Consider the following 27,733-nt stretch of genomic DNA (forward strand, 5'->3'; position numbering starts at 1 on the left):
TAATCTGGTCTAGAGGAAGGTGTCGCTGTTTAAGGCAGACAGTTTGGAACTAGATAATCTATAAGGTGGTTTCCAACCCAAACCGTTGTGTAATTCTATGATATTTGCAATCAACAGTCTTGCAAGTTCAATTAATTTTATCATGCTTCAGAGGCTAGATTTGCTTCTAGATTACCAACATGTGAATTTAGGTGTTTAAATGTAAGTAGTCAGAATTTTTAACCTCTGTTATTGTTTGCACGGTTTATACAGTCTATGAAGACTGGAAAACTGTAGAGCTGATAAAGTATGCTTAATCAGATTAGTTGTAGTGCAGTAGTTATTCACAATATGCAATAGATACTCAAAGGCAGGCAACTGATCTGGAATTGAAAACACCCATAGAACTTAATGAATTTTCTGAAGTAGCTCATGTGAGCTTTTTAACAAACCTGGTCGTGCTTCCAGTTCCTTCTTTAGAACAACTGGCTTCCCCTATGAGCCTTGTGTTATAATTTCCAGTCCTGTGCATGTGCCCTTGGATAACCTAGGACATCTTAAGTGTTGCCAGACATCTATGTTTAGGTAACTGAACCAACCATCAGACATCTATAGCCTAAATATCTTCATCTGAATTAATCACCAAGGCTTCCTTTATAATTAATGAAGGGAAACGAGTACTTCTAAGGAACAATATATCTGACCTACTTTTAGGTTGAGGTGAATTTTATTTTAAAAAGGCCTATTACTTTTCAGTCAGGACAACAGGAGCCTAGGGGACCTAGCCTGAATATAGGGGTGTACGTTACAGAAGTCTAAATTTAGTGAAGTCCTGTCCTGTCCTGTAGTAGTGTAAGTCATCTTGAAAGGACAGGATGACTACATATAAACATTCAGTCTTCAGATCAATTTCTTTTCAGTAGGGTAGGCAAACAAATATACTAGGCAAACCAATAGAAAAGAGAAACAGATTAATCCATTTGTGATTCTGTGTTAAGAAATAGAGGATAGAGAACTATTTTTCTTTAAATACCAGGTAGCACACAATTCTCTAAAGTAACTAATGAGAAATAAGAGTTTTTCATTTTTTTAGGGAACGCTGGTGTAGTTTTAACAAGAAAGCATTTCACCAGAGAACAGTGATATCCTCAGCCATACCAAACCAATAGCAAGGTAGTAGGTATTTAGGAAACTCACTTATAATGATACTCCCTGCTCCATTTGTGTCTAGAACACTGCTTGAAAAATCATTTCACTTTTAAACATTAAAACCACACAATATTGGTTATACTGATATGAATTATGCAGTTATTTATTTGATATACTTTATAGAACTTGGCATTGATAAAAGGCAGACTCTATTTCATTCCTACTAAGCTTTACCTAGTGCTATCAAAATTAACAAGTTCTTTTTGCATTACTGTTCTTCCAAACCAGTCATAACTTAGTCGCTCTCGGGGATGTCCCGGGTAAAATTCAAATTCAGGTATTTCTTAAAAAAAAGACTCAACTCCAAGGTAAAGGGAAGCAATTCTTTCATCTCTTCCATTGAGGCTTTTCTAAATTTATAGTATAATTAAATGTTCGTTGAGGCAGGATATAATTTTAAGATTCTTCTTAATTAAAAAACTAGAAAGAATTTAAAAATAAAAGTAATAACAAGGAAAAGCTTTTTGTTCAACATTGCAATAACTCTGTCGAAATAAAAATTCACAGAATTACAAAACAATCTGAATTGGAAGGGACCCAAAAGGATCAATGAGTCCAACTCCTGGCCTTGCACAGGAACATCCCCAAGAGTCACACCATGTGCATGAGAGTTTTGTCCAAATGCTTCTTGAACTTTGTCAGGATTGATGCTCTGACCACTTCCCTGGCAAGCCTGTGCCAGTGCCTAAACACCCTCTGGGTGAAGAACCTTTTTTTAATATCCAACCTAAACCTCCTCTGACACAGTTTCCTGTCATGGTTCACCACAGAGAAGAGGTCAGTGCCTGCCCCTGCAAGCGACCTCAGCTGCTCCTCATACAGCTTCCCCTCAAGGTTCTTCACCATCTTTGTTGTCTTCCTTTGGATGTTCTCTAGTAGTTTAACATCTTTCCTATATTGCAGTGCCCAAAACTGCACACAATAATCAAGGTGAGGCCACCCCAATGCAGAGTAGAGCGGGACAATCACGTCCCTCAACAGGCTGCCAATGCTTTGCCTGATGCCCCCCAGGACATGGTTGGCCCTCCTGGCTGCCAGGGCACTGCTGACTCATATTCAACTTGCCATTGACCAGGACCACAAAGTCCCTTTCCAAGGCACTGCTTTCCAGCATCTCATTCCCCAGGGTTTCCCCATCCTGGGTGCAGAATCTGGCACTTTCCCTTGTTGAACTTCATATGGTTGGTGATTACCCTGCCTTCGAGGGAGTCAACAACTCCTGTATTATCTGCAAAGTTGCTTAGTATCCCTTCCAGTCCTGTGTCCAAATCATTTAGGAAGATGTTGAAGAGCACAGGGCCTAAGATGGAGCCCTGTGGAACCCCACTAGTGACAGGTCACAAGGCTGATGTTCCCCCATTCACTATTACCTCTGTGCTCAACTCGTGAGTCAATTGCTCACCCACCACATGATGTGTTTATCCAGCTGTGGGCCGGATATTTTTTCCAGAAGGATCATATGATAAAGAATATTAAAAGCTTTAGTGAAATCCAAAAAGATTACCTCAAGTGACTTCCCTTGATCAGCTAGGTGGCTTACCTTGTCATAAAAGGAAATCTGGTTGGATAAGCAGGACTTTCCTCTCATGAAGCCATGTTGACTAGGACCGATGACTACATTGTCTTTCAGATGTTTTCAATACCTCCCAGAATAATCTTCTCCATAACTTTAACAGGCACTGAAGTGAGACTGACAGGCCTGTAGTTTTTGGGGTCCTCCTTCTTGCCCTTCTTGAAAATCGGGACAACATTCATCAGCTTCCAGCCATCTGGGACCTCTTCGGATTTCCAAGACAGCTCAAAAAACATCAAAAGAGGTTTTGTAATGGCATCAGCCAGCTCTTTGAGGATTCTGAGATGAATCCCATCAGGCCTCATAGATTTGTGGGGATCCAGCTAGAGCAGCAGATCCCACATGATTTCAGGGTCAACTGGGAGTCAATGAGTCTTGCAGTCACAGTCCTCTGTCTTAGGGCCCTGAGAATCCCTTGGTTCATCATCTGTGTTGAAGATAGAGGCAAAGAAAGCATTAAACACCTCTGCCTTGTCTTTGTCCCAGTTTGTGAGGTGACCATCCTCATCCAGTAATGGGACAACGATATTCCTGCGCTGCCTATGTATTTGAATAAACTCTTTTTATTGTCCCCCAAATTTTTGGCAACTTCATCTAAGTTGAGCTTTGGCCACATGAATTTTCTTCCTACAGCAACAAGCAGTATCTCTGTATTCTTCCCATGTCACTTGACCTTGATTTCGCTGGGCATACACTTTCCTTTTTTGCATTATTTCCAAGAGAAGATCCCTGCTCTCCAAGCTGGCCCTCTGCCTTGCCTGCTTGACTTCCAACATTTAGGAATTGCCTGTTCCGGTGTCCTTAGGAGGTGATGTTTGAAAAGTCACCAGCACTGATGAACCCCAGCACCTGCAAAAACATTTTCCTAGGGGACCTTACTAATTCCTGAGCAACCTGAGACCTGTTCTCCTCATGTCCAGAGTTGATGTTTTGCTGGCACTTTTCCTTCTGTCAACAGGTTTTTTTTTACCCAGAGGCTCTCAACTGTGCCATTGACAACTGTGAGCTTCATACATTTTAACCCTTCTACCACATACAGAGTCACCCCTTTGCCTCTTCTGCCCTGTCTGTCCCTCCTGGAGAGTCTGTAACAGTCCTAAAGGGCACTCCAATCACAGGACTCATCCCATCAGGTTTCATTTATGCCTGTGATTTCAAACCTCTGGGACGGGGCCAAAGCTTCAAGCTCCTCTTGTTTGTTCCTCATGCTGCATGCATTGATGTAGAAACATTTCAGATGTTACTAATCTATGTTTCACAATTTTTACAAATTCTCATGTAGGAACACAAGTTCTAAGATATATTGCTGTAACAATTGAAGAATATCTTTCTTAGAATATTTCTGAACAGGTGTAGCGTCACGTGTGACGCTGCCTTTATATGATAAAGAATAACTACACACTCTCCAGAGCTGGTGGAATCAGAGAGCCTTTATTTGAATTCCGCGGTCCCTTTTATATCCCATAACCATGTGATCCCTTCATCCAATGGGGGCTGTGAACCTCGGCGCATGCTCTTTGGGCCTCTCTGCCCCGGTACATCCCCCTGTACCTCAGACACGCCCCTACAAACAGGAAATATTTTTTTCTAGAGAATTTTTCTCAGTATTTCAGTCTTTAGAATACTGAGAATTTAAAGTAAGAGTGAAAATTTCAGCATATGACAGTGATTTCTTCAAGAGAACAAAATGATAATATTTACACTGCTTGTTTTGGATTCATATTCATGGCTACAACTTACATGTGTATATATTACATAAGAACGCATGCACATAAACTGCATGTGAATCCTGAAGATGTTACACAAACACCTTTCAATCACAGGACTTTGTGAATACTAATTTCTGTCCCCTAGAATGAAACTGGTCATTTTCCAAAAAAAGCACTTCATGAAATTACCTTTTTTTTTTTCTCCCTCTCTTACCTCCAGGTTTCTTTAAAATATTTTCACTACATTAATTTGAAATTCAAGGAAGAAGTTTCTATACCATACTATGACATACTAGTACAAATATATTCACAATGAGTAAGGGTTATAGCCCATTTAGGACACACTATCAGTGCAAAGTGTTATTAAGTGAGCTGAGTAATTTTTTTAATTTGCATTCTCTGACTTGATTCTGTGAGACTACAGTTATTATCTAAAATAAACAGTGGAGCAAAAAGCCTTACAGCAGTGCTAGAACTCAAAGCAATCGGCTGAATCTAGAGTGGGTGAGGAAACTCTAGTAAATTTTATTACAATATCTAGCTGCCTTCAAGTTTTTATTTTTGTTTCTTACTTGTTTGCCTTGACAAAGTTGACTAATGCATTCTTACTGTGCTTTAATGCTATATTCTTTATACTCATGAGTATAAAAAATGTTGAATGTGTTCTGTTTCAAAAGGTATCACCAGTGTTACAAATACAAGTATTCAGTTCTTTTAGACTCACCAATACTCTAATGTATGAATAGATAACTAATAAATGGCACATTGCAGGCTTGGTCTAGGTTGTCTTTCATCACATCATAAGAGTGATGATAGTTTTAGGCACCAAACAAAATATAGATTTTTCTTAATTTCATAGAATTTAAATAGTGAAAGTTTTGGGAGAATGATCCTGATTTTTAACAGTTCTCTGTGGGTTCATTTTATGTATTCAGACAGGGATGATTGGTGAATTTGGGAGAAGGAGGGAAGTTAATAGCTCTTCTCACATGAGATTTTTTTTTATGGGCTTATTAATTTTCTTACTTGTTTTGGGTTTGTTTTTATTAAATCTGGACCTCTGTTTCCAGCTAACAGCTCTGGAAGTTTCCAAGAGCTCCTGACAATAATGGCACCTGCCAGTCTTTTTCCAGTAGGCTGTTTCTTGTCCTGACATGGCCTGCTTTTCTTGATATGACTGATGGGACATTGGAGACCCTATACCTGGATGCTGAACTGGTAAGTTTTATCTAAGTAAAACACACATTAACCATATTGCAAAAGCTGGTGCAAATGGTTTTGAGCTTTTACTGACTTAATGTGAGTGTAACTTATTGGTTTTCTCTGAATTATTTTCTTTTAGCCTTGGAGGTCTCTTAAATATTTTTGTATGCAAACAAAAAATAGCTTGACTGGTTTTTTCATCACATGGTGCCATTTAAGAGATAACACATGGAAATAGACAACTAAGGGATATATCAGGTCATACATCATCACAGAGTGAAATTAGAAAAAATTAGAAAACTAGTGCCAGAGAAATTATATAAGGCAAAAACCTCATCCAACAGCAGCTACTGATGAAAGAGGATAACTTTTAAACAAAGCATTGGTAAGAACATGTCCTTGTAATATTTGTGTAATATGTGTAGCAGTTTTACAGCTTTTCAGGAAGGATGAAATTACTTCTAGAAATCTAACATCTGAAGGTTTATGAATTAATGATGAGTGATTCACATAAAACCATCACTGTATTAATCATAGACCATTCTTGACTAGAAAACAGGCAACAAAGTACTGTTGGAAAAATGTAAAAACAGTATATTTGAACTAGAAAGGTTTTTCGCATAAAAGTGAGATTGCTTAATATCTAAACTTACCACCTATCAATGACTTCATCCCATTCAGAAGGTTGCTATTTAAATAGGAGGAGCTGCCTGTTAAATGATCCTTGTCCACAATGTCAGTTGCAGTGGCACAATTCCTGTACAAGTATGAGCACTTTACCTGCGTAACAAGATTTCAGGAAAATGCTTTGGATTTTCTTTAAATATTCCCTTTACAATTTTCTGCTGCATTTCATATTTCATACTAAAACCGTGAGATTTTTAGCATGTGAAATGTTTTGTGATGTTTGTCTTAAAATTAATCAATCTGGAAAAAAATTGCTGGTTATAATTACAATAGTGAAAGTACTATTGCATGCTCAGTCTGGCATGGCTTAAATGACAATACTTATATCCTCAGTTCTTAAGCCAGTTGCAGACACAAGAAAAAAATTGTATGGTATGCAGTTCATTATGTTCTATGGTGAAACAGTCAATCACTGACCATGATGATCCTCAGCATGACTAAGGAAAGCGAGTGGGATATATTTCATGTTAGGGATCAAGACATAATGCTGTTCATTTTCATTAAATATTATGACGTGTTGTCCAGTAAGTTTCTTTAGGGCAGGATATACTTTATTCTTTATTGGAAGCAGAGGACAAAGTCGCCAATACGTAACACTACAGATGTTGTTTTATTCATGAGAGGAAATTATACTGATCAAAAGATATTCTGAGAACATGCTTAGAAAAAACATGCTTGGAACAAAACTTGTACTTCAAACTCTGAAATTAGTTTTTGGATACTAAAATTTTAGCTGAGTCAGGGGTTCTTGTTTTGTTAAATCTGGATCCCTAGTTCTAAAGAATAAGTGAATCTCCACTCTGCAGTAAGAAAAACATTTGAACTCTAGATTGCGTAAAACATGAGCACCAATGTAAAGTGCCGTGGCCGCTTTAGATCAGTGGTGAGATTCATGTCATCAATCTTTTTAGCACCCTTACATAGCCCTTTAAGGCGAAATACTGTGAAGAGTTTGGAAACCAATACACTTTAATCACAACTGCATGCAATTTTATGGATTGCATTACTTCCCCTTTCTGTGGGAGAGATGTCATAATCAGGAAGAAAATTTAGGCAGGTCAGCACACCTATTCCAGCTGTAGACCTGGGAAAGGGTTGTGGTGTTCCTTCAGAGTGTCTCAGGTTCTCCTGTTTCTGTGTTCCCTGATGAGTCTCTCCTTAGTTCCTTATTTATAAGATTGGGAAGAGAATACTTCTTTGGTGACTGGTCCACACTAATGTGGCCTATTTTATGGTCTCCTTTTTTAATGCTTAATACCTGCTTTTTAAGAACACTTCTGAAAGGTTTTACTTCTTATGATCAACAGGTTGTTTGCACAGTTTGTCTGTCTACATCTCTGAGCATACAAAAACTATTCAACATTAGCACTGTTGTCTGGGCAGGTGATCAATCATATTTCATCTCCTTCTACTTAAACAACAGTTTGATTAGTTTGTCTACTACAGCAAAAGTCAATGGATAGGATAAGCAGTCCCTGATGCACCTGAACAGAATTTATTATGCTGATACAAGAATAACTTTGCAGTATGGTGAGTGCTTTGTACGGCTAGTTACTGTGGACTTTGCTCTTTTGTGGTATTTGTGTGTCTCGGTGGCATTTTTTATGTATTCACAATTTAATCAGACCAAAATTCTCTGGGTGTGTAATGCAATATGTGAAATCTTTCTGGAAAGAATAAAATGAGTAAAATTCTTTAATGTATGGAATTTCAAATAGAAGACATTGAATGAATTTACTGCATATGCTGCAATATGAAATAGAGGAAAGTAGCTATAGGTCATAGGTAGATTGACCTAATGTGTAGGTTGCAGGAGATAGAAAAGGAGCCCATTTTATGAATACATGGATTATGGAATAATTTCTTTTACATAGATCTAATTCTGTAAAAGTTAGGTATTAATAGTTCTAAAGAATTACAATAGAATTCCGTAAAAAGAAGGCACAAAAAGTATGCAGAAGAAAACAAGCAGAATGAGAATTTTCAATAAATTTCATGTAGGTCTGACAATAAATCACAATTATGAGCAGAATTTAGACTCTTGCATTTAGCTAGAATTGTATAATATACACTCAATTTTCTTGATATGTGGTCTGTATTCTAAAAATGGGCAACCACAGCAAACATATTTCTGAAATGTACAGCTCCCATTTACTTCCTCTGCCCTCACTAGTTGAGGTTGCACCATATCAGCACAGAGCTGAATACTGTTTGGAGATGTATTATTGTTCTGAAGCTATGGAAAGTTCTGTTTTGAACTTAAGAACTTCTTTAAAACATGAGCTCAATGTGTAATGCAAAGCACATTCATATATGGTATTGCTGGTTTTCTTAATTACACCCTGTCATGTCCCTGGTTTGTCTTTTCTATCAAGGGTGATGTAATACTGTATTTTGTGCTGCATATCTCAACATTCCAGCTGGCATATTTTTCTACTAAATGTTGTATTTAAGAGTTTTTAATTTGCTACTACTTACAGGCATTAAGACTTCTGTTAAAACATATCAGTTAGCTAAAATTATTTTCTTACTTCATTTATTTCTTTTATCCTTTAATTAGTGACTTGGAACGTATTTTTAAACTCCTTAGCTCTAACAATTAGCTGTCGAAAGGCTAAGGGTTACAGTCTCTGAAGATTTGAGATGGTGTAGTGGTGCATTCTAAAGACTAGTTTTTGCTTTTACTTTAGTGAGACTACGTAGTAAAACTGTGATCAAGTTACTGACCAATTTCTTGTTACTCTTTTTTTTTTATTATTGTATCATAAAATTGTGTAAGCAGCAGTGTTTCACGTTAAGCCTTCAAGAGTTCTACGGTTTGAATACCACTGCGTAGAATACAGAACTTTGAACATGGGCAACTGGGATACTTTTACTGCTTTTGTCTTTAAATATTCACAACAAGAGATAAAACCTGTGCACAGAGAAGAAAGAGAAGAAAAGGAAACATATTATATTTATTAGACTGTCTTGCTTCATTTCTTTCTCTTTTTAATGTGCTGCAGGATCTCTGGTTGCAATCTGGTTACCTTGTCATATTTTATTAGCCTGGGGTTTCTATTTCTGTTTTCTCATCTTTAAAGATGTCATCAGTTGATATATTATTTATTTTTCAGAACTTCAATGCATTTTTCCATGCTAGGGGAAGTGTCGTCTTTACATTTCATAGACAGTGATTAAGAAAACTAACTGATTAAAAAAAATTAATTTCCTACATGATTTTTTTGTAATAGGACACATATACACTTAATTTTTGAACCATAAATCCTGCCACAACTTAAATTAGAGTAACACCATTAATATCTGGGGACGTTCTTCTGACAACTAATCGAAGTTATGGTTGCATTTGTCAGAGTGAGACTTTTCCGTGATCTGTAGGTGTCGAAGAGCAATGATAAATGTGTTTTTTTAAGATCTGCTCAAATATATTTCTATATAATCTGCATGGCCTTATCAACTTTGATGGCAATTCATTATAGCATTATTTTTTAGCAACACTGTCCATTTAGTATAGTGGTTTGCACTATCTATAGACATTCTCTTCTAAATAGAATTAAAATTGTCATTTCTCTTTTTCAAGAACCACAGCTTTGGATGAGTCTAATTAAAAGATGATTTTCACATCCCTAAATGGGAATCCTACCAACATCAATTCTAAAATACAGTTAGCTTGTATCCTTATTCCTAGACCCTACAGCTAGAATACACTTGTGGAATAAATAAGTAATGTGATAGTTTCAAAAATTACTATTAAATAAGTCTGTATAAAACATTTAGCAGACCTTAAAATCAAAGCATCAAACTGAGTACACTATTTGCAGTAAAAGGGTAAACATTTTTTTCCCCGCTGCTGTTGTAAAGTCCTAAGCAATGAAAGGAAAGGAGATAAACACTAGTGGAAGCACTTCCTTATAAATGTGCAGTTATTATAATTTGAAACTGGACACTTGGGAAACCAGGAAAGGTTATTCAGTCAATGAATAATGGAAGTGTTTTTTACCTTCAGAGTGAAATAGATAGGTTTTCCATATTGTTTTCACACTTCCTGATATCCTTTTGGCTACAACCTTTAGAAAATGGCATTATTGATTCCCAAGAATGTCCACTTCAAGTTAACTATCTATTTTATCACAAAAAATAGCACTTTGGAGAGTTATTGGAATAAACTGGTCACACTTCAAAATACGCTGCTGAAGAAAGTGGTATAGTCATTGTTAGCAAAAGTAATATTTGTACTGAAATTGTGTGAAATGTTCATACATCAGTGAAAGATCCTGCAGCTTGCTTAAATAAATGGGGAACATTATGACCATTCTTAGTTCATGGTGCAGAACTGCAGAATTCTCATACAGACAATATGGCATGTCTCTCATTAAACATCTGCTGAGACACTGAATTTTATCGTGGTTTGTGACTTATGAGAAGTGTTTTTCAGTCTTTTGTAAGTACCTGTATGAGAACAACTTGGTACTAAATATACGATTTAAAAATATTCATGGAGTCCTTCCTCAGTACCAACAAATAAATCCAATATATTATAACAGATTTGTGAATGGACTGGAAGATTTAGAAATTAGGACTTGCATTTTGAATTAAAATCTGTAGGTTTGAGTTTTTCTGTTTGTTTTTTTTTTAAATTATTATTTCTTCTCTAAATTGTATTACATGCATTATTTCCTGTGAATTCTTACAGTCCTTTTTATTATCCCTACAACTGTTTGGCAATTCAATATTTTAGAGAATTTTAGGTTTTTTAATATATATATATATATATATATTAAGCTTCTAATATTGTGTAAGGAAAAATCCCCTTTCCAAAATAAAAAACAAAGTTTTGTATTGGTCCATAAATAATTTTATAATATTTTCAAATACTATTTGTGATCCATTCCTACCAATTCAGATATACAGATGTGAGTGAACTGAAGGCACATATAAAATATTGTTGTGGTATCATTAAGTGAATATAGTAGTAAGTTCAAAGAGTCATCTCAGCATTACAAAAAATCTCACTTTTCTCATTCCTGCAGCATCTCTATAAATACTACTTTGTAAATATTGATTTCAGTGAGCAAAATCTTCTCCATTTTTTTTAGATTATATATACACATTCAAAGCATTGTCCTTCATAGGACTGGAAAAAGATGGTAAAAACAAAAGGAGTTTGCTTAATAAAATGTCAGTTACCTAAATCCAAGTGGATTTAACAGTACTGTTACACTCTGTACTGCAATTGTACCTGTCAGTAGGATAATATTAGTATTTTGTTGGAAATACTTTCTTGGTAATATCTTCAGGGCATGAAAGTTGTCCTTGATTGTTTTTTATAAACAAACCTCTGTTATGCTCTGCTGCAAAATAAACAATATGAAATGGGGTATATGACTTTACAATAGTATTTATGACTGTGGGTCGTTTCTTATTAAGCAATAGAGAAGCAGTTGTCAATCCTTCACCTTTCCGCAGTTGATGTATTTAGAAGGCATAAAGTCTTTCTACTCTCCTATTTACTGTGTTTTACAAGTCTTATTTTAACACTTAGAGTCTTCTGAAATCTTGCTGTTATTTGCATAGTGTCCTTCTTGAAATACACCTCTTCCATTTCTGTTACAGAAGGTCTGATAGGCTGTATTTAGATTGACAAACTAAATAGCACTAAAACCTATTGTTGTGGGACAGCCTGAATTAATTCTGTTCAACGGTCTTCAAAACAGAGTGGATTTACACAAGCATCTGTTGGGAATGTTTCTTACTCTAAGCCAACTCTAAATGCATAGAAAATATTGACTGGGAGAATTGGCCTAAGCAAAATCTCTGACAGACACTCTTCTAACCTTTTTAGAATGTGTGTATGCTCAAGTTCCTTGTCTGGGCAACACTCCCTGCCAATGTTTAGCAGTGGTATCTGATCACATAAGTGAACAAGTTGGTATTTTGAAATACACAGTTAAAGTGAGACACAGAACTTTGAATATTTAGTCCATTGTCAGTTGATTTTAAGAAGACAGCCGATTTTCTCTCAGGAGAAGCTAAAATAGCTTTTGCAGTACAGTCAAAAGCCCATGGGTATTTTTTTTCTAGAGGCTCCATAATAAAAAGTGAAAAAAAAAAAAGAAGGCAAACTTGTTGCAAAAAAATTGCTTATGCTTCCATGTTGAAAATGACTGGCATCAGGGGCTTGGATAGGAAAGGAAGAAGTTCTAGCTGAAATGCAAGACAGGCTCCATATAGGAGAATGCTTCAGAAGAGGAGGTATAAAGACTCCTGTGTTTTTTAAGGAAGGATATCTAAATGATAACACAGGACTGAGATCCCATTTGGGGAATATTTCATGTTGTCTGTTTCAAATCAGATTCTGTTTACAATCATACTCACAAAGCATATTGATTAAGGGGTATGTTGGGGGGAAGTACCAGTAAAACTTTCAGTTCTTGTGTTGTGTATTCTGAAAGGTTTATAGGGGTACGACTATACTGTGCTTCATTCTAACCTATTTTATATTGGAACATTACTTGCCCATCCCACTGTGTACTGATGACATGGATCTTCCAGTCTGTTACTTCACACTAGGTAGTTTGTTTGGAAATCTGGTCACAGATTTAAGGACGATCAGCACAGTGGTCTGGAAATGGTATATACTTCATACATAAATGGTGGGGAGCTATTAGGTACTTTTTAATACATTATACATAGAATAGCACAAAATATCAGGTCCTGAGACACATAAGGCTTTGTAGAGATGAGGCAGAAGGATTCATTTTGCCTTAAGGCACAAAAATTTTTTCAGCCATTCTCAGGCCAGAGGGCAGGAGTCAGTATGTTAGATAGTCAACACCTATAAACAAAGATAAAAACATGACTGTTTCACAAAATAAGCTTTCAAAAAAAAACCCTAGAAAAATATTATGATTATAATTTTTTAATAAAGACCAATAAACTCTAATCCTAAACATTTTTACTTCTATTTTTAACAATGCACAGTTTTCTGAAACCCTTAAAAGAACAAGCTATCATTTAGATAATGCATAGATTCTCTTTTCCTATACCATTTAATTAAAATTTTACAAATGTAAAATGAAACCTAGGGGATATTAAAATACTGCAAATAAACCTGCAGTAATGTACTTAGTATCTTATTTTTATACCACAAATGAGATAATTACAAAGGAAGTATAATATATAATGCCAAAAATAAAATTAGATACCTAAAGAAAATGTAATACTTCTAGCCATTAACAAAACGTACTTTTTCACATTGAGAACTTTCAATGCTGAGCTGTTTGCTTATGATATTGATCCAAATAATGATGACTTTCAATTGTCTTGTTCCAGAAAGAAATGTGAGAGATCTGGGTCTCTAAATGACTAAATTAAATGAGATTGCCTCAGATCTCAGATTTATAAGCTTCCCACATATGAAATAGTTCCTCATCCATTTCCTTCTCCTCAGAACTTATTTTTTCCTATTTTTTCACATGCTAATTAAAAATGGTGTCATAAAAAAAAATGTACTAATATCATTTGGAAATTAAAGAGATCCATGATCACCAGGGTTTTTTTCTCCATGTTCGTTCACATTGTGTTCTAATCTAAAATAAATCTGATGTAAATGACACATAGTATGACATAATATTGAATAATATTATAATGTATTGTATAGATTATCAGGAACCAATGGTTTCAGCAGATTAATTTAAAAAAATTGTTGAGTCTTTTGAAATGATAAAATTATTTTACCTGCAGTCCATTGTTATACATCTAAACAGCCTCGTTCTTGTCTTTCTTACTCTGGCAGAACTCCTGTGTAGAATTGTGCCCTGCTTTTCGATCTCTGTATATACCCACATGCTATTCATGAAAAGCTGAATCAAAATAAAATATATACTTCAATCAGTAAAACCAGATAATTTCAATTTTAGCTGAAATTATAATATTTTTTCTTTTAAGATGCCTTCTGCCTTTTGGATGACTTCTGTCTTCAAGCTTTTTGTGGCACCTCAACTCCCATCATTCAGATGCAGAAATTTAGTATAATGGGAACAGTGATGTCCTTGAAATGATATTCGAGGAAGGAATCAGTAGGACAGAACAGGACTTTTACATAGTTAACTACAGCCTGTAAGCTTTCAAACATTCACTTGTAGGTCGCATGACAAGGTAGATTAAAAAACTCTGCTATTTTTCTTCTTGTTTGGTTGTTGTTGTTGTTTTACTTTTTCCTAAACCTTTGAGTGAAAAAATACTTTACTAAGAGAAGTTATTTCATATCCCAAGTTTTCTCAATTTGTCAGTCTTTTCCAGGTTCATGATCTTCGCTGATGTCTTGATTACTTTGTCTTTTTTCATTATGAAGACTAGTTTACAAAATTTTAGCAAAATAAATTTAAATAAATATTTTTATTTGATTAAAATTATTTCAATTGAATTAATACAATTCTTCATAAGGGCAAAGTAATGTCAACTGACATTTTCATTGATATGTTCCATTTTAGTGCTTAAACTAATCTTTATGTTTGACCTGCTCTTTATAATCTCCACTGACAGGTAATCTTTAACCTCTTTGCATAATATCTTTCTATTGTTCATTACCCTTATGTTTGGAAAGTATTTTCAACAGGATATTTGTATGATAGCATTCTCACTTCAGCTTGTACATAATCTGATTTAAACCAGTTTGCATTCACATTGTCAAAAAATTTTGTTACCTAGGCTAAGGCTTATCTATAATAATCATCCTTCATCTTTGATCATTACAACTTGCTTCTACTGCAACTTTCTGTTACCCTAGGGCAACACTTACTCACCTTCACTGGCATTTATTTGGCACTTCACAGTTAGCAAATAAGTCCTGGAAAAAAGCAAAGAAATAAAGAAACAACAACAACAACAACAACAAAACAACAAAACAAAAAACCAAAAAAACAAAAAACCCCAAACAAACAAACAAACAAAAACATAAAAACCTGTCCCTGTAATTTTCAGCTAACATGTCTGAAAATTAGAAGTAATGTACCTAGGCAATATATAGATATACACTAGACAATGAGTAATGTCACTTTATTGCTTGTAAAGAAAGATCAGTAAAGAGAAATAATAAACCTGCTAATTGTTTTTCTCTCTTATATTTTCCTAAGCAACACAAATTTCAGGTTCACTGCAGTTTGAATTCTCTTTGTATTACTACACTGTAGAACAAGAAAAAAATAATTAAAAGGGGCTGGATAATACCAGTTCCCATATGAAAATCAATAGCTTCTCCCACTTAGCTCTAAGTGGCTAACAAGATCTGCAATTATTTTGCCACAAGTTTATCATCTCACTGAAAACAAACCATTTGAGGAGTGGATTTTCTTCTCTTTAGTTGGTTTAAAGTAAAAAATCTTTGTCAGAGTTACAAACTCTAGTCTTCTGAACTGGGAACAGAGAAAGACTCTTGCAGAGGACAGTTCAAGTAAATTGTGTTACTTGGTTACATCACAGTAAGACAGAAATAAAAGAAATTAACAATGTTATATGATTTACATTGGTAATGTGGCTCTTGTGTTACCAACATATGGTACTCAAAAATACAGGATGTGGGACTGATAAAAATGGAGCTATATCAGTAGATAATTTGTCTTTGGCGTAAATTACTTTTTTTTTTCAGTCTCCCATTGTGAATTCTTCAACAGAACAAGACAGTAACTTTTAGAAGTCTTAAAAATATCAATCAATCTATCAAACAAACAAACAAATTCCAACAAATCTCTATTTCCAGTAAAGTTTCCCTTATAAAGAAGATTTTTGAGAGCCTGCTTAAATGTCAGAATGTCTCATACTTCCAGATATCTCATTTAGTTACATTGTTTGTACTGTAAAATACTCAAAGGTAGTATGAAATTAATATTTTCATCTGAGAAGGAAGAAAAAAGAAAGACACTTATGGAGAAGTTTTTTTGTTCTTGATGGAAAATTTACAAGGATGATGGTGTATTTATTCATTTAATATAAACTGTATTCCAAAAATATGTTTTATCTTGTTCACTGATATTCGTAGCATGCTCTTAAAAACTTTTCAAGGTCAAGTCAGAAAATATGACTGTACATGTAAGTAACAATATAGCTCTTCTTGATATTGGTTTAGTTGTGGTACAAGAAAAAAACACAGGAGAATTTGTGAGAGACTGAAATCTTAAAGGTTAATGACTTAAAACAGTCATCCATTTGCAAAAACAGCAGGGTGCTTTGCTGAGCACTCTTCTGTTTGCAGCCCCCAGCCTAGGGGGAGGAGAAGAGTTTTTGGACCTGTGGTGGCCGAAAACTCTGGTCTGCATATGAACAATCCAAGTGTAGAGTAGGTGAGTACCCATCACTTGAGGATGACTATAACAAACCAACATTTGTTTAGCAACAAGCTGGGTTTTGAGCCAGATAAGGGAAGGAGCCAACAAGAAGCAGATTCTGCTAGGCGGAATAATGCTTTTATCATGCCAATGTCCTCCCTTTCAGAACTGGCTCTTTCCCACCCCGGGGGAGGTATCAGGACATTTCAATTCACAGGTAGGCCTGAAGGTATTCATCCCCTCTGATGGGGAAGAACTGGTTCAACTATGCTGATGTGAGAGGCAGCTGCAATGTCTTAGAAGGTCATAAACCATCAAAGCCCCCCCAAAGTGCCCCCCAGACTCATTTCTGGGGCCTTCCAGCAGAGGATTGTGTAAGATCCACAGTGTTGCAACAGATTCACAGGCAGTATAAAACTACCTTCCCCAGAGGAGGTACCTGGGTATTCCCACGTGAACATAAATTAACCCATTGAGTTCTATGTTTCATGGGCTTCCCTCACCTCCCATGGATCAAGATTGTGACAATCACTTTGACCAATGGACATCTGAATTGCAGGAATCAAGTCTCATCCCTGGATCCACAGGCAGTGATATCTTTCCTCCCTGCTATCTACTCTACTCTAAACAGTGGTCATTCAGTGTTGTTTCACTCTAATCTGCCCCAAGGGATCTATTACCAACAGTCTCAGTCACCCTCGCCTTCAGAGGCTCATGACATAGGGACGGCAAATGGGTGTTGATTTCTCTTTTGAAAGTGAGATATAAAGGAATAGAAAAGAACTCAAAAACAACTTCAGTGAAAAAAATAAGTAAAATAGGAACAAGTAGATGAAATACACAGTCTGCTATAAACTGTTGAGAGAATTCACAAGTTGTTTTTAAGGATAAGAAAATTTTGAAAGTCTTCTGATAGTTACTAACCTCTAAAAAAGGTGCTGAACTGTGGACAGGAAGAACAGAAAAATTTGTAGACACTACCAGGACTAGAAATTAACCTGCTGCTTCCATTAGGCTACTTCTGAATTTCAGTTGCAAAAGAAGTAGTTGGATTCCAGCAATTTTCTCTGAGGAAAATGAGTTAGTTGAACACCAAAAGAAAGTCAGGAGGAAGATAGCTGTATGATGTTGAACTGGGATTAGTATCTCTTCCAGCACAAACTACTTTACAATTGGGTTTTCTTAGAAACTGAGATTACCTGTGGTGACCAGGGGAAGAAGATCCATTCTGCTACATTTGGATTCATTCTAGCTTTGCTATTTAACTCTGTGCTTTGTGATCTAAAAGCACCTTAATCTGCATAAAATTCTGTTACATATGTATAATATAATATACATAAATTTATATATCATATTTTGGAATGTTTTAGCCTGGGAAGGAAGTAATTCAGAAAATGGACATTTGATTTAGGCTTGCAGAATGGTGTCTAATCTTTAAGAAAAATTAAAATGGGAAGAAACAAGTCTTGCTATCACCCACCAGTATAGGGGACTATAGTGGGTTTCTGTGTCTAGGTTTTGGTAGTTGGGGGGGCCACGGGAGTGGCTTCTGTTAGAAGCTGCTAGAAGCTTCCCCTGTTCCATGGAGCCAATGCCATCTGGCTCCAGGACAGGCCTCCTGCCACTGGTCAAGGCTAAGCCGATCAGGAGTGATAGTAACGCCTCTGTGCTAACATATTTAAGAGCAGAAGGTTGTTGCGCAGAAAGAATTCCAGCCAGGGGAGAGTGGAGTGAGAACATGGGAACAACAACGTCAGGTCACCAAGGTCAGTGTAGAGGGACGGGGAGAAAGTTTTCCAGACACCAGAGCTGAGGCCCCTGCAGCCCGTGGAGGATTACAGGGGCACAGAGACCCCACCTGCAGCCCATGGAGGAACCCATGCTGGAGCAGGGATGGATGCATGAAGGAGGCTGTGACCCCATGGGAGGTCTAAGATAGAGCAGGGTCCTGCCAGGGACCTGCAGCCCATGGAGAGGGAAGCCCACGCTGGAGCAGGTTTTTCCCAGGTAAAACTTGTGGCCCTGTGGGGAACCCATGTTGGTACAACTCATTCATGAAGGACTCCACCCCATGGAGGAGTGATCCACGGGACAGCAGTTTGGGAAGAACTGTTGCCTGAGGGATGGATTCATGCTGAAGAGGTCCATCAAGGACTGTCTCCTGGTGGGAGGGACTCCATGGGAGCAGGGGAAGGACTCCTCTCTCTGAGCATAGGAAGAAAAAGCAACTGACCATAACCCCCATTCACTCCCCCCTGAACCACTGGGAGGGAGGAGGGAGAACAAGGAAGGAGGGGTGGGGAGAAGGTATTTTTTAAGATGGTTTTATTTCTCACTTTTTGGCTCTTATCCTGCTAATAATAAATTTAAGTACTATCCCCACTTTGAGTCTGTTTGGCCCGTGAAAGCAATTAGTAACTGACCCCTCCCAGCTGTTATCTCAACTCATGAATTCTTAGCTGTTTTTTTCCTCTCTCCTCTGTCCAGTTGCAGAGGGAGAGTCAGAGAGTGGCTTTAGTGGGTACCTGGTATCCGGTCAGGGTCAACCCACTACGGAGACATTTCCAGTCTTTAGCAGAAGGAAAGTCTCTCTGTTCTCTTTTTCCCTCTGTCATGAACTTATTCATTTGTTTTGATAAAAATTTTGTAGTGTGAATGACTTAATGAGCAATTTTCCAGATGCAGAATGCTAAAAAATTATTATACAAAAGTAATGGCAGTTCTATCCTTATGTGAAATGGAAGGGGTAAGTCTGAGGCAGATTTCTAGTGGTGTAGTTTCAAAATAGTCATTGACATTTAGACTATTTTAGCTATGGCAGGTATGCTTTAAAATGCACTGTATGAACAAGCAATGTTCATGTGTACTACATCAACCAGTCCAGAGGCTCAGAAGTCAATTGCTGTTCTATGTTTACACATAGAATCAAATAAGAAATGTACTTACTGTACTAACGGGTTTAAACTAAGTTTCTCTATTAAGAAGTCGCACTACCTCATATAGCCTGGCGAGACACTAAACTGTAATATAAATAATATTTGTTTTATAAATGTAATCATTGATGAATAACAGAAATATAGCAAATATGATGAAAAAATATGCTGTATATCTTAAAGAAAGACTGTCTCTATCTTATCTAAAAGAATCAAAAATTGAATTGATTTAAAGAGTTTCAGATGTTAAACAATTGTACCTTTTATTAAATATTGAATATTTGGAAGACTTCATAGACTATATGTACGGTATGCATTAAAAAGCAGCCATCATGAGACTCTTCTTTTGTTGTTGTTGTTGTTTAAATACATAAGCAGTGTTAACATTCTAAAAAAGAAACCAAACCAAACCAAAAACCAACAACAACTGGCTGTGTTGCTCTGTGATTCTATACAGTTATCTTGTAGTAGTGTAGTGTGTATAATAATTACGTAGTAAATAATAAATTAGTCAGACAGAAGGAATTAACTGTATGGGAAATCTTAATCATGATACTTATGCTATTCAAAGTTGCATTTCTAGTATTTTGTCTGTGATATGTAGAAGTGAAACTGCTTCAGTGTGCCATGATTTTCTCCAAAAGCTGTAGTCTTTCCCAAACTGAAAAAAAGGCTGTCAGACTATATTGATTTGATACTTCAAAAGGTAATGGAGTACATCCAGTTCAAATAAGAAATCTGGCAGAGAATTTGCAAAATAGAATATTTTCCATTAGTTAAGTATACAGTGATTCATAAGCTACCAGACATTTATTTGGACATGAATTAATTTCTGAATGCATTTACTTGATTAAGTTTTGTTTAGTTACTCCCCCATAAAATCACTGATTTTGGTTTAGATAGGGGTTAAGATGATGTAACATTATAAGAAAAATCTAAAACAGACTCTTTCTGATACTAGAAGTACAGCATACACATTTTTTCATAAGAGACTGTCGAATATTAAACTGAAACATGGAAAATAAAACTAAAAATAATACTTTTGAAAAGGAATAATAGAGTCTTAGAACTGTGCCCGCCTTAGTTTTGGGAACACTGCCTAGACATGAGAGACTGTCAGTGTCAATAAAACCAGAATTAAAAGCAAATCAATAAAGCCTATGCTTAGCTTTAAGCATTTGTTTAAAATATTCTAAGGGGAAAGCAAAACTGGATAGATTTGATCTATACAGAATTTATAAATAGAATTTTATAAGGAAACCCTATATTTCCTTAAATACCTACATATAGCTCAACTGCCTAAGGATATGCACTAGAACATAATTGTCATCCTCCAGGGTAAAATTTTTTCCAGCTCTGTTCCTGAATGACAGGCATCTTTAGATAAATCAGGTATTCACTGCTCAAATGGAATTCCTCCTGAGGAAAAGAAGATACCACACTTGTAGTTACAACTAAGAATATATATATATTTCCATACAGAGAAATTGAGACAAACTGAAAAAGAGAAACTTTAAAATATTTGACAAATTAATGAATTTGAAGAGATGGCAGACACTTCAGCCATGTTAGCTACAACATTTCAAGCTTCTTTGCATGATTTTCTAAATATTGTCCTGCATAAGCCTGGGAAGACCAACTGAAAAAATAATGGAGTTGTATGTCTGAGTTACTCCAGGTTTTGTTCAAAAGACAGAAGAACATGAAAAGTCTCCCATTTTAAATGAATATATTAGATATTTTTCAGAGCTAGAACATTAACTTGGTATGTCTGTTTATTCATCCTCTTCCATTAACTATCTTTTACATTTTTGAAGTCATAACTAAGTAGATTTATCCTTTAAAAGGATTCATTTTTTTCACAGGAATCCTTGCAAGAACAAACTAATAAAGTTAGCTGGAGTTACAGTTACCTATTAAAATAAGTTAACGGAACTGTATGAAAACTTTAGTAACTGCTGGAGTTTCCTTTGATTTGCATGTATGTGCATGGATTTATCTGTGAATATTAAGACCCCTCTGTGAGCCAGAAAGCCTTTGATGTCACCAGCAGTTATTTGAAGACTTTTCTGTCAGCCTGGGCATTACAAACTCTCCAAGGGAATGTACTGGTTTAGACTTAGAACATTGAGAGCGTGCCACGGTTAAGGTTCTGATGGCTTAAGGTGACTGAAGAACTGCTTTACAATTTCAGCATTCTCTAATAAAGAGTAGAATGCCATGTTACTGTCAGGGTTGCTGAACCACAAAAAAAACCAAAACCAAAACCAAAACCAAAAACCAACCAAACAACAAACAAACAACAAACAAACAAACAAAACCAAAAAAACTAAACCCGAAACCAAAAACCAAAAACCAAACCAAAAAAAACCCCAAAAACTCCACAAAACCCTAGATTAAAATAATTTGCAGATGCTTTATTAATAACACTCAAAATAGTTAACACCTATATAAATCCTTGTAAGAGATAAATGGTGCAGAAAGGAAAGAAAATGTGCTTATTGTATTTACAGGAAGTACCTAGCAGATACCTCAGTCTTCCTTGTTTTAATGACTTGCTGTGTTTCCCCTAATGAAGTAGCAATTGGGGTTTCCATTCACATATTCCAGTTTAGTATGCTTTCATTATTTATCAATAGGATCACTCATAGAATACAGACTTTCTTGAAGAGCTGACACTACAGAACACACTCAGAATCACTTCTCAGAGTGTACATTCAAATGGAATTGAATCTTAAATCACATCCTTTCCCTCTTTATTTTTTGTAAGAGTTTGTTAATTTCCTACAGCCTATATCCCTTTTCAGTTCTTCTGCTGGGCCATAAAAATGTAGTCTTTCATCTAAAATTTCCTCTATTCTTGTTGTGCCACTTCTGTAGATTAAGTAAGCGTTGCTTCACTTCTTTTTGTCAGAAGAGGAAATGCAGTCACCTGCACTCAAGTAACTAATAAGTAAACCTGCATTTCAATGAGGTGTAAACCAGTTTTTTTCCCTTCGATATCTCCTTGCTGCCTTTTAGAATTAAATGTGTCTTGCACCAAACTACATTATACAGTAAATTGTAGAAACACTAAATAGCATAAATGTTACTAGTCCATAACTATCTTCTGACCAAGTATGTCTATATTACTTCATAAAATCAGGATAGAGACTACTCTTTGAGCATAAATTAAGTGGCACATTCTGCCCACATTTACACTCTAAAAGCTCTGGCCACGTATCTTTCCTGTGACTCCTTTGGTGCTCACCAGTCCTAATATGTATTATTTTTGACACATTTGTCATTTGTTGCAACTTCAAGTGTGTGAGATAAAATGGAGTTTCTTCTTGCCAGAATGAAATTTACACAGCCTTGAATTTTTGGTTGTATTTCTTTAGTATGTGGCATGAAAATATGTAGAGATGGTTGTAATGGTCCTGGAGCACTGTGTGGAATGAAGTAGCGAAACCTGGTGCACTCTTAGAAATAGCCCCTCTCCACAGCTATCTTTTGAATTGTTGTCCCAGAATATTTAGTGACATGTGCCACTCGTGCTTTGACACAAGGCTGTGTGTCAAAGAGCTTTCTATAACTTAAAAATTATGGAAAACTTATTAATCTAGTAGTTAAGATTTTTCCACTAGCTCTTTGTTGCTTAGCAGAATAGACAGAACCATTGCTGACAGAAAAAATGTGAGTTAACCACTCTGGCATTATAATCAAGATACTCTGACTGATCCCCAAATTCTTCCTTGTAACTATACAAAAAAGTTGAGTAAAGGTAAAGTCTTGACCTGATAATATTTTTGGAGTGCATCACTTACCTTTTTAAACAGGAAAAAAAAAATTGAATGCTGTTACAGAAATGTTGTGGGCAGCTCAAGCGAGAGAAAAATGTTCCTCAGATTTATTCTCTGAATGCCCAGCCAACTTCCAAAATGCAGCTGCACATGCTCTCAAAACCCAATTTGAGAAAAAAAAATTATCAATGCATATGCAGGGACTGCTTTAATATTTGGTTTAAATGAACAATAGTTTTACTTTGTGATATGAAAACATCAATAGCACTCAGGAAAACTGTGATATCTGAGAGGGACACAGAAAATTGGAAGTTATTCTCCTATAGTAAAAATCAATCCAGCAAATCACAGGAAGGCCTTAAGCAATCTTAACAGTCAAAAAGCATAATAGCAAGCACTACATTACATAAAAGTACAAAAGATACACTAGACCCTTTATTTACAGTTTCAATACAAAGGAATATGAAACATCATTGCTGAAAGGCTACTGTTCTCTAGTTAAGACTAACTGAAGAAATATCTCTAATCTCTTACCTACTTCTAAAGTAGCAGAAGCAGAGCTCTAACATTTAAACTTGCTGAAAGGATGCGTATCTGCATATAAATTCTCTGTCTGAAAGACCTTTTTCCTTTTTGCAAGTGTCAGGATAATCCCTTTGAAATCTCAAGCCTCACAGACATAAAGCTGCTGTACCAGTGTCCGCAGGTTCAGCAAGTGCAAGGTTGACCATATATTCCCAATAGACATGTATGGATGAATAAAAAATATTCACATATGACTGGCTACATGGATTAACACAGATTAACACGTAAAGGGCTCACAGAGACAAACATGTTAACCAGCAATACATACACTCAGTTGACCTCCCTGAATAACCTTCTCTCTCCATTTTCCCAAGCTTGTTTGTCCCTGATTCACCTCAGTGTCTCCCTTTCCTTGTCTTTACTCTTTGGCCTAAACATCTCATAAATCATCTGCTTTCCCACTTCCTTAAATATTCCTACATACATTTCCACACAATTCTCAAATGTTCTTCCTCTTGTATACTCTTATTCTGTGGGGACTTACATCAGGGACAGTAATCTTATTGTTCTCCTTTATTAGTCTTAGGCCAGCTGATTCTATATGGTCCATTTGTCTTGATTAGATTACTAAGGTTTCTTCACCTGTCATTGTTTATCTGACCTTTACTGGATCTTTGTATTTTTTTTCCCTTTAGTAATGTAACTTAATACTGTTTTTCTAAGGATTAAACCTCATCTATAGTAATTCTAGTGTTTAACTAAACAAAATTAAACCAGCCAGCCAACCAACAAATGAAAGAATATCTTTGTAGAAGAAACTCCTCAACACAGAAAGACCCTCTGGGGAATTAATGTATCCATAACCTAGATTAGCTGTCTTTTCAGGTTCCTATTAGGTTTGGCAGATTAGGTTTAATGTGCTGTTCCAATCCCTACATCACCCTATCTTTAAATATTGAGGTTTACAACCTTGGCATGGGGCCAAAGGGGATATTAATGACACAGAATTGTCTGATCTGTATTCTGCAAATTTGGAGAATTATCCATCTGAGGTGTAACACTTTATTAAATAAACATAGATATTTAATTTAGGATGTGATCAACTGAGCTGTGAAAGACGATATAACACGTCATCTTAAAGTAAATGTTCACATTTGGTTGGAAGAATTTTTTCCCAGAAGTGTCCCTTTCTCTTCACAGACTGAAAAGAGAGCTAAATGCAATTCAGCAGCTGAAATATAGATTTCTAGTGCTGCAGCATCTGAGAAATTTGTAGGGAGTTGGAAGGTATGACACACTCTGAAGAAAGCCCACAACTCCTGAAACATAGAATTCCTAGAATATGAAATTTGAACATCTCAAATCACATTAGCCCTACAGCTCTGTATAGGCAATTAGAGCCTTATCTTCCTCTTCTATATTTCCATATTGAGATGAGATGAATATCTATTCTGCAGTCTTATATAAAACATCAATAAGAAGATATCAAAATATCAATATCAATAAGAAAATATCAATAAGAAATTCAGTAAGCATTTTATTGCTGGTTTTGGATCATGTAAAAGTCCAATATAATAGCACTTTTGACAGGGTACTGTGAAGAGACAGACTAACTGGCCAAGCAGCAGCTCTGCTTAGAAAGATCTTGGAATCTTGGGGAACCATAGGTTAAACAGAAGCCAGTGGTGTGCCCTGGTGGTCATGAAGGAACAGCATACACCAGGCTGTATCAGCATAATAAGGGAACTAAGTATTCCCCCTTATCTGGTACTCATTAGCTGCACCAAGAATACTGAATCTAGCTTTGAACTTACCAACACAGGAGGAAGTCAATCATCTGGAATGAGTTTATTGGAGAGCCACCCATACGATTAGGAGCTGGAACATTTACACTGTGAGGAAATGCTAATGTACAAGACTTGTACATACTTGTGCAAGACTGGAGAAAGATTTGAGAGAACTTAAGAGTAGTTTCCCAGTGTGTAAGAGAAGGTTATTGAAAGTGTCAGGCTCTTTACCGAAATGCACAGTGAGAGAACAAGAGGCAATGGCCATAAATTGAAATAGGAGGTTATAACTCACTGTAATGAAAACAAAATCTGTGTGAAGATAATTAAGCACTTGAAAAAGAAGGTGTCTAGTTGTGCTTGAGGCTGAGGTGGGGATGCTGTTGTTTTAAATTTTGGTTTTGATTTATTTTAACTGATATAAATTAATTTTCCTAACTTAAACCTCCTTTACCTGTGACGGTAATTGATAAACAATCCCTCTATCTTGACCCACAAGCTTTTTCTTCTTATTTTGTCCTCTTGAGGAGGGGGAGTAATTACAATGGCTCGAGGATGGCCTGGCAGCTGTCAAAGGCTAACTCCCCACATTAAGTTACATAATTAGAATACAGCAGCCTATTTTCCTTATCCCTGCTCTTTATTATATTAGATGCTTTGATATATTGAGTTATAAGAAAAAAAAAATGGTAGGAAAAAAACTCTTCAATCACCAAAGTGTCTAGATGAATATTTCTGTATCTGTCTTAGACTCATACCTTCAGTCTCACTTGTGTTTCATGGGCTCCAAGGCCATTTAAAACATATTTAGATAAGCTGCAATAGATTTTCCCCAAAAACATTTTTTTTAAATTTCATCATATTTATATATCACTTGAGAAAAATTAACACAAATGCTGTCTTTTCTTCAAGACAAACTATTTATGATTTCTGAAAATAAATCAGTCCCTGAACAATGAAAACTAAGTTCTTTATTGTTAGAATGCTGTTCTGAATGGTTGTCAATGTTTAAACTATATGATATTAGAGGGAAATAGACTGTTCCCTTACTTCATGGCTAGTTTATATATTTTTCAATAGTAGCTGCATTACATGTTCGGATAATAATAATTTCCATCACTATCGTTCCATGGATAAATTGAAAATAATATTGGCAGCAATAAGCACTGTGAGTAGTTTGACTGAGTTCTGGTGTTATGACCAGCTTTTTAAAAATTGTTTGAGAAATACCTTTTTGTGAATTAAGGAGTAAATGAGACCATATGTCAAAGTCAATAGTATAGGTTTTTATTTAACAGTAAATGTGAGGTAGAGACAGAAAGAAATAGGAGAGAGGGTGAGGAAGAGAAATAATCATAGAATTTGAGGATCATAGAGTCATACAATCAACCAGTTTGGAAAAGACCTCCAAGATCATCAAGTCCAACCCTTGGTCCAACACTGCTGTGGTTACTAGACCATGGCACTAAGTGCCACATCCAGTCTCATCTTAAAAACCTCCATGGATGCTGAATTCATCACCTTCCCGGGCAGCCCATTCCAATGTTTGATTACTCTCTCAGTAAAAATTTCAAAATATTCAACCTAAACCTCCCCTGGTAGAGCTTAAGACCATGCCCTCTTGTCCTACTACTGGTTGCCTGGGAAAAGAGACCAAACCCCACCTGGCTACAACCTCCTTTCAGGTAGTTGTAGAGAGTGATGAGGGTGAAGGGACTTGAGCACAAGTCCTGTGAGGAGAGGCTGAGAGAGCTGGGGTTGTTTGGCCTGGAGAAGAGCAGGCTCACAACTGGGAATCCTTGTTAGTGTAGAAAGGTAGATTCCCTGAGTTCTTTCAAATTTTGAACTAGGAGCAGTTGATACTGCCTCATTATTTCAGATGTTGTGACTCTGTATTTCAACAGGGTTATTTCGTGTAGTGCTTTGTGCTAAGTCATCACAAAATAAGAACTCTGCCAGACTGGTCAAAACTATAAAAATGGCAAATACTGAGAATCTTCAGTGAAATTATTTAATAATCACTC

This window comes from Neopelma chrysocephalum, unplaced genomic scaffold (assembly GCF_003984885.1).
Source record: "Neopelma chrysocephalum unplaced genomic scaffold, ASM398488v2 Primary Assembly neopelma1_25, whole genome shotgun sequence".
Taxonomy (NCBI): Eukaryota; Metazoa; Chordata; class Aves; order Passeriformes; family Pipridae; genus Neopelma; species Neopelma chrysocephalum.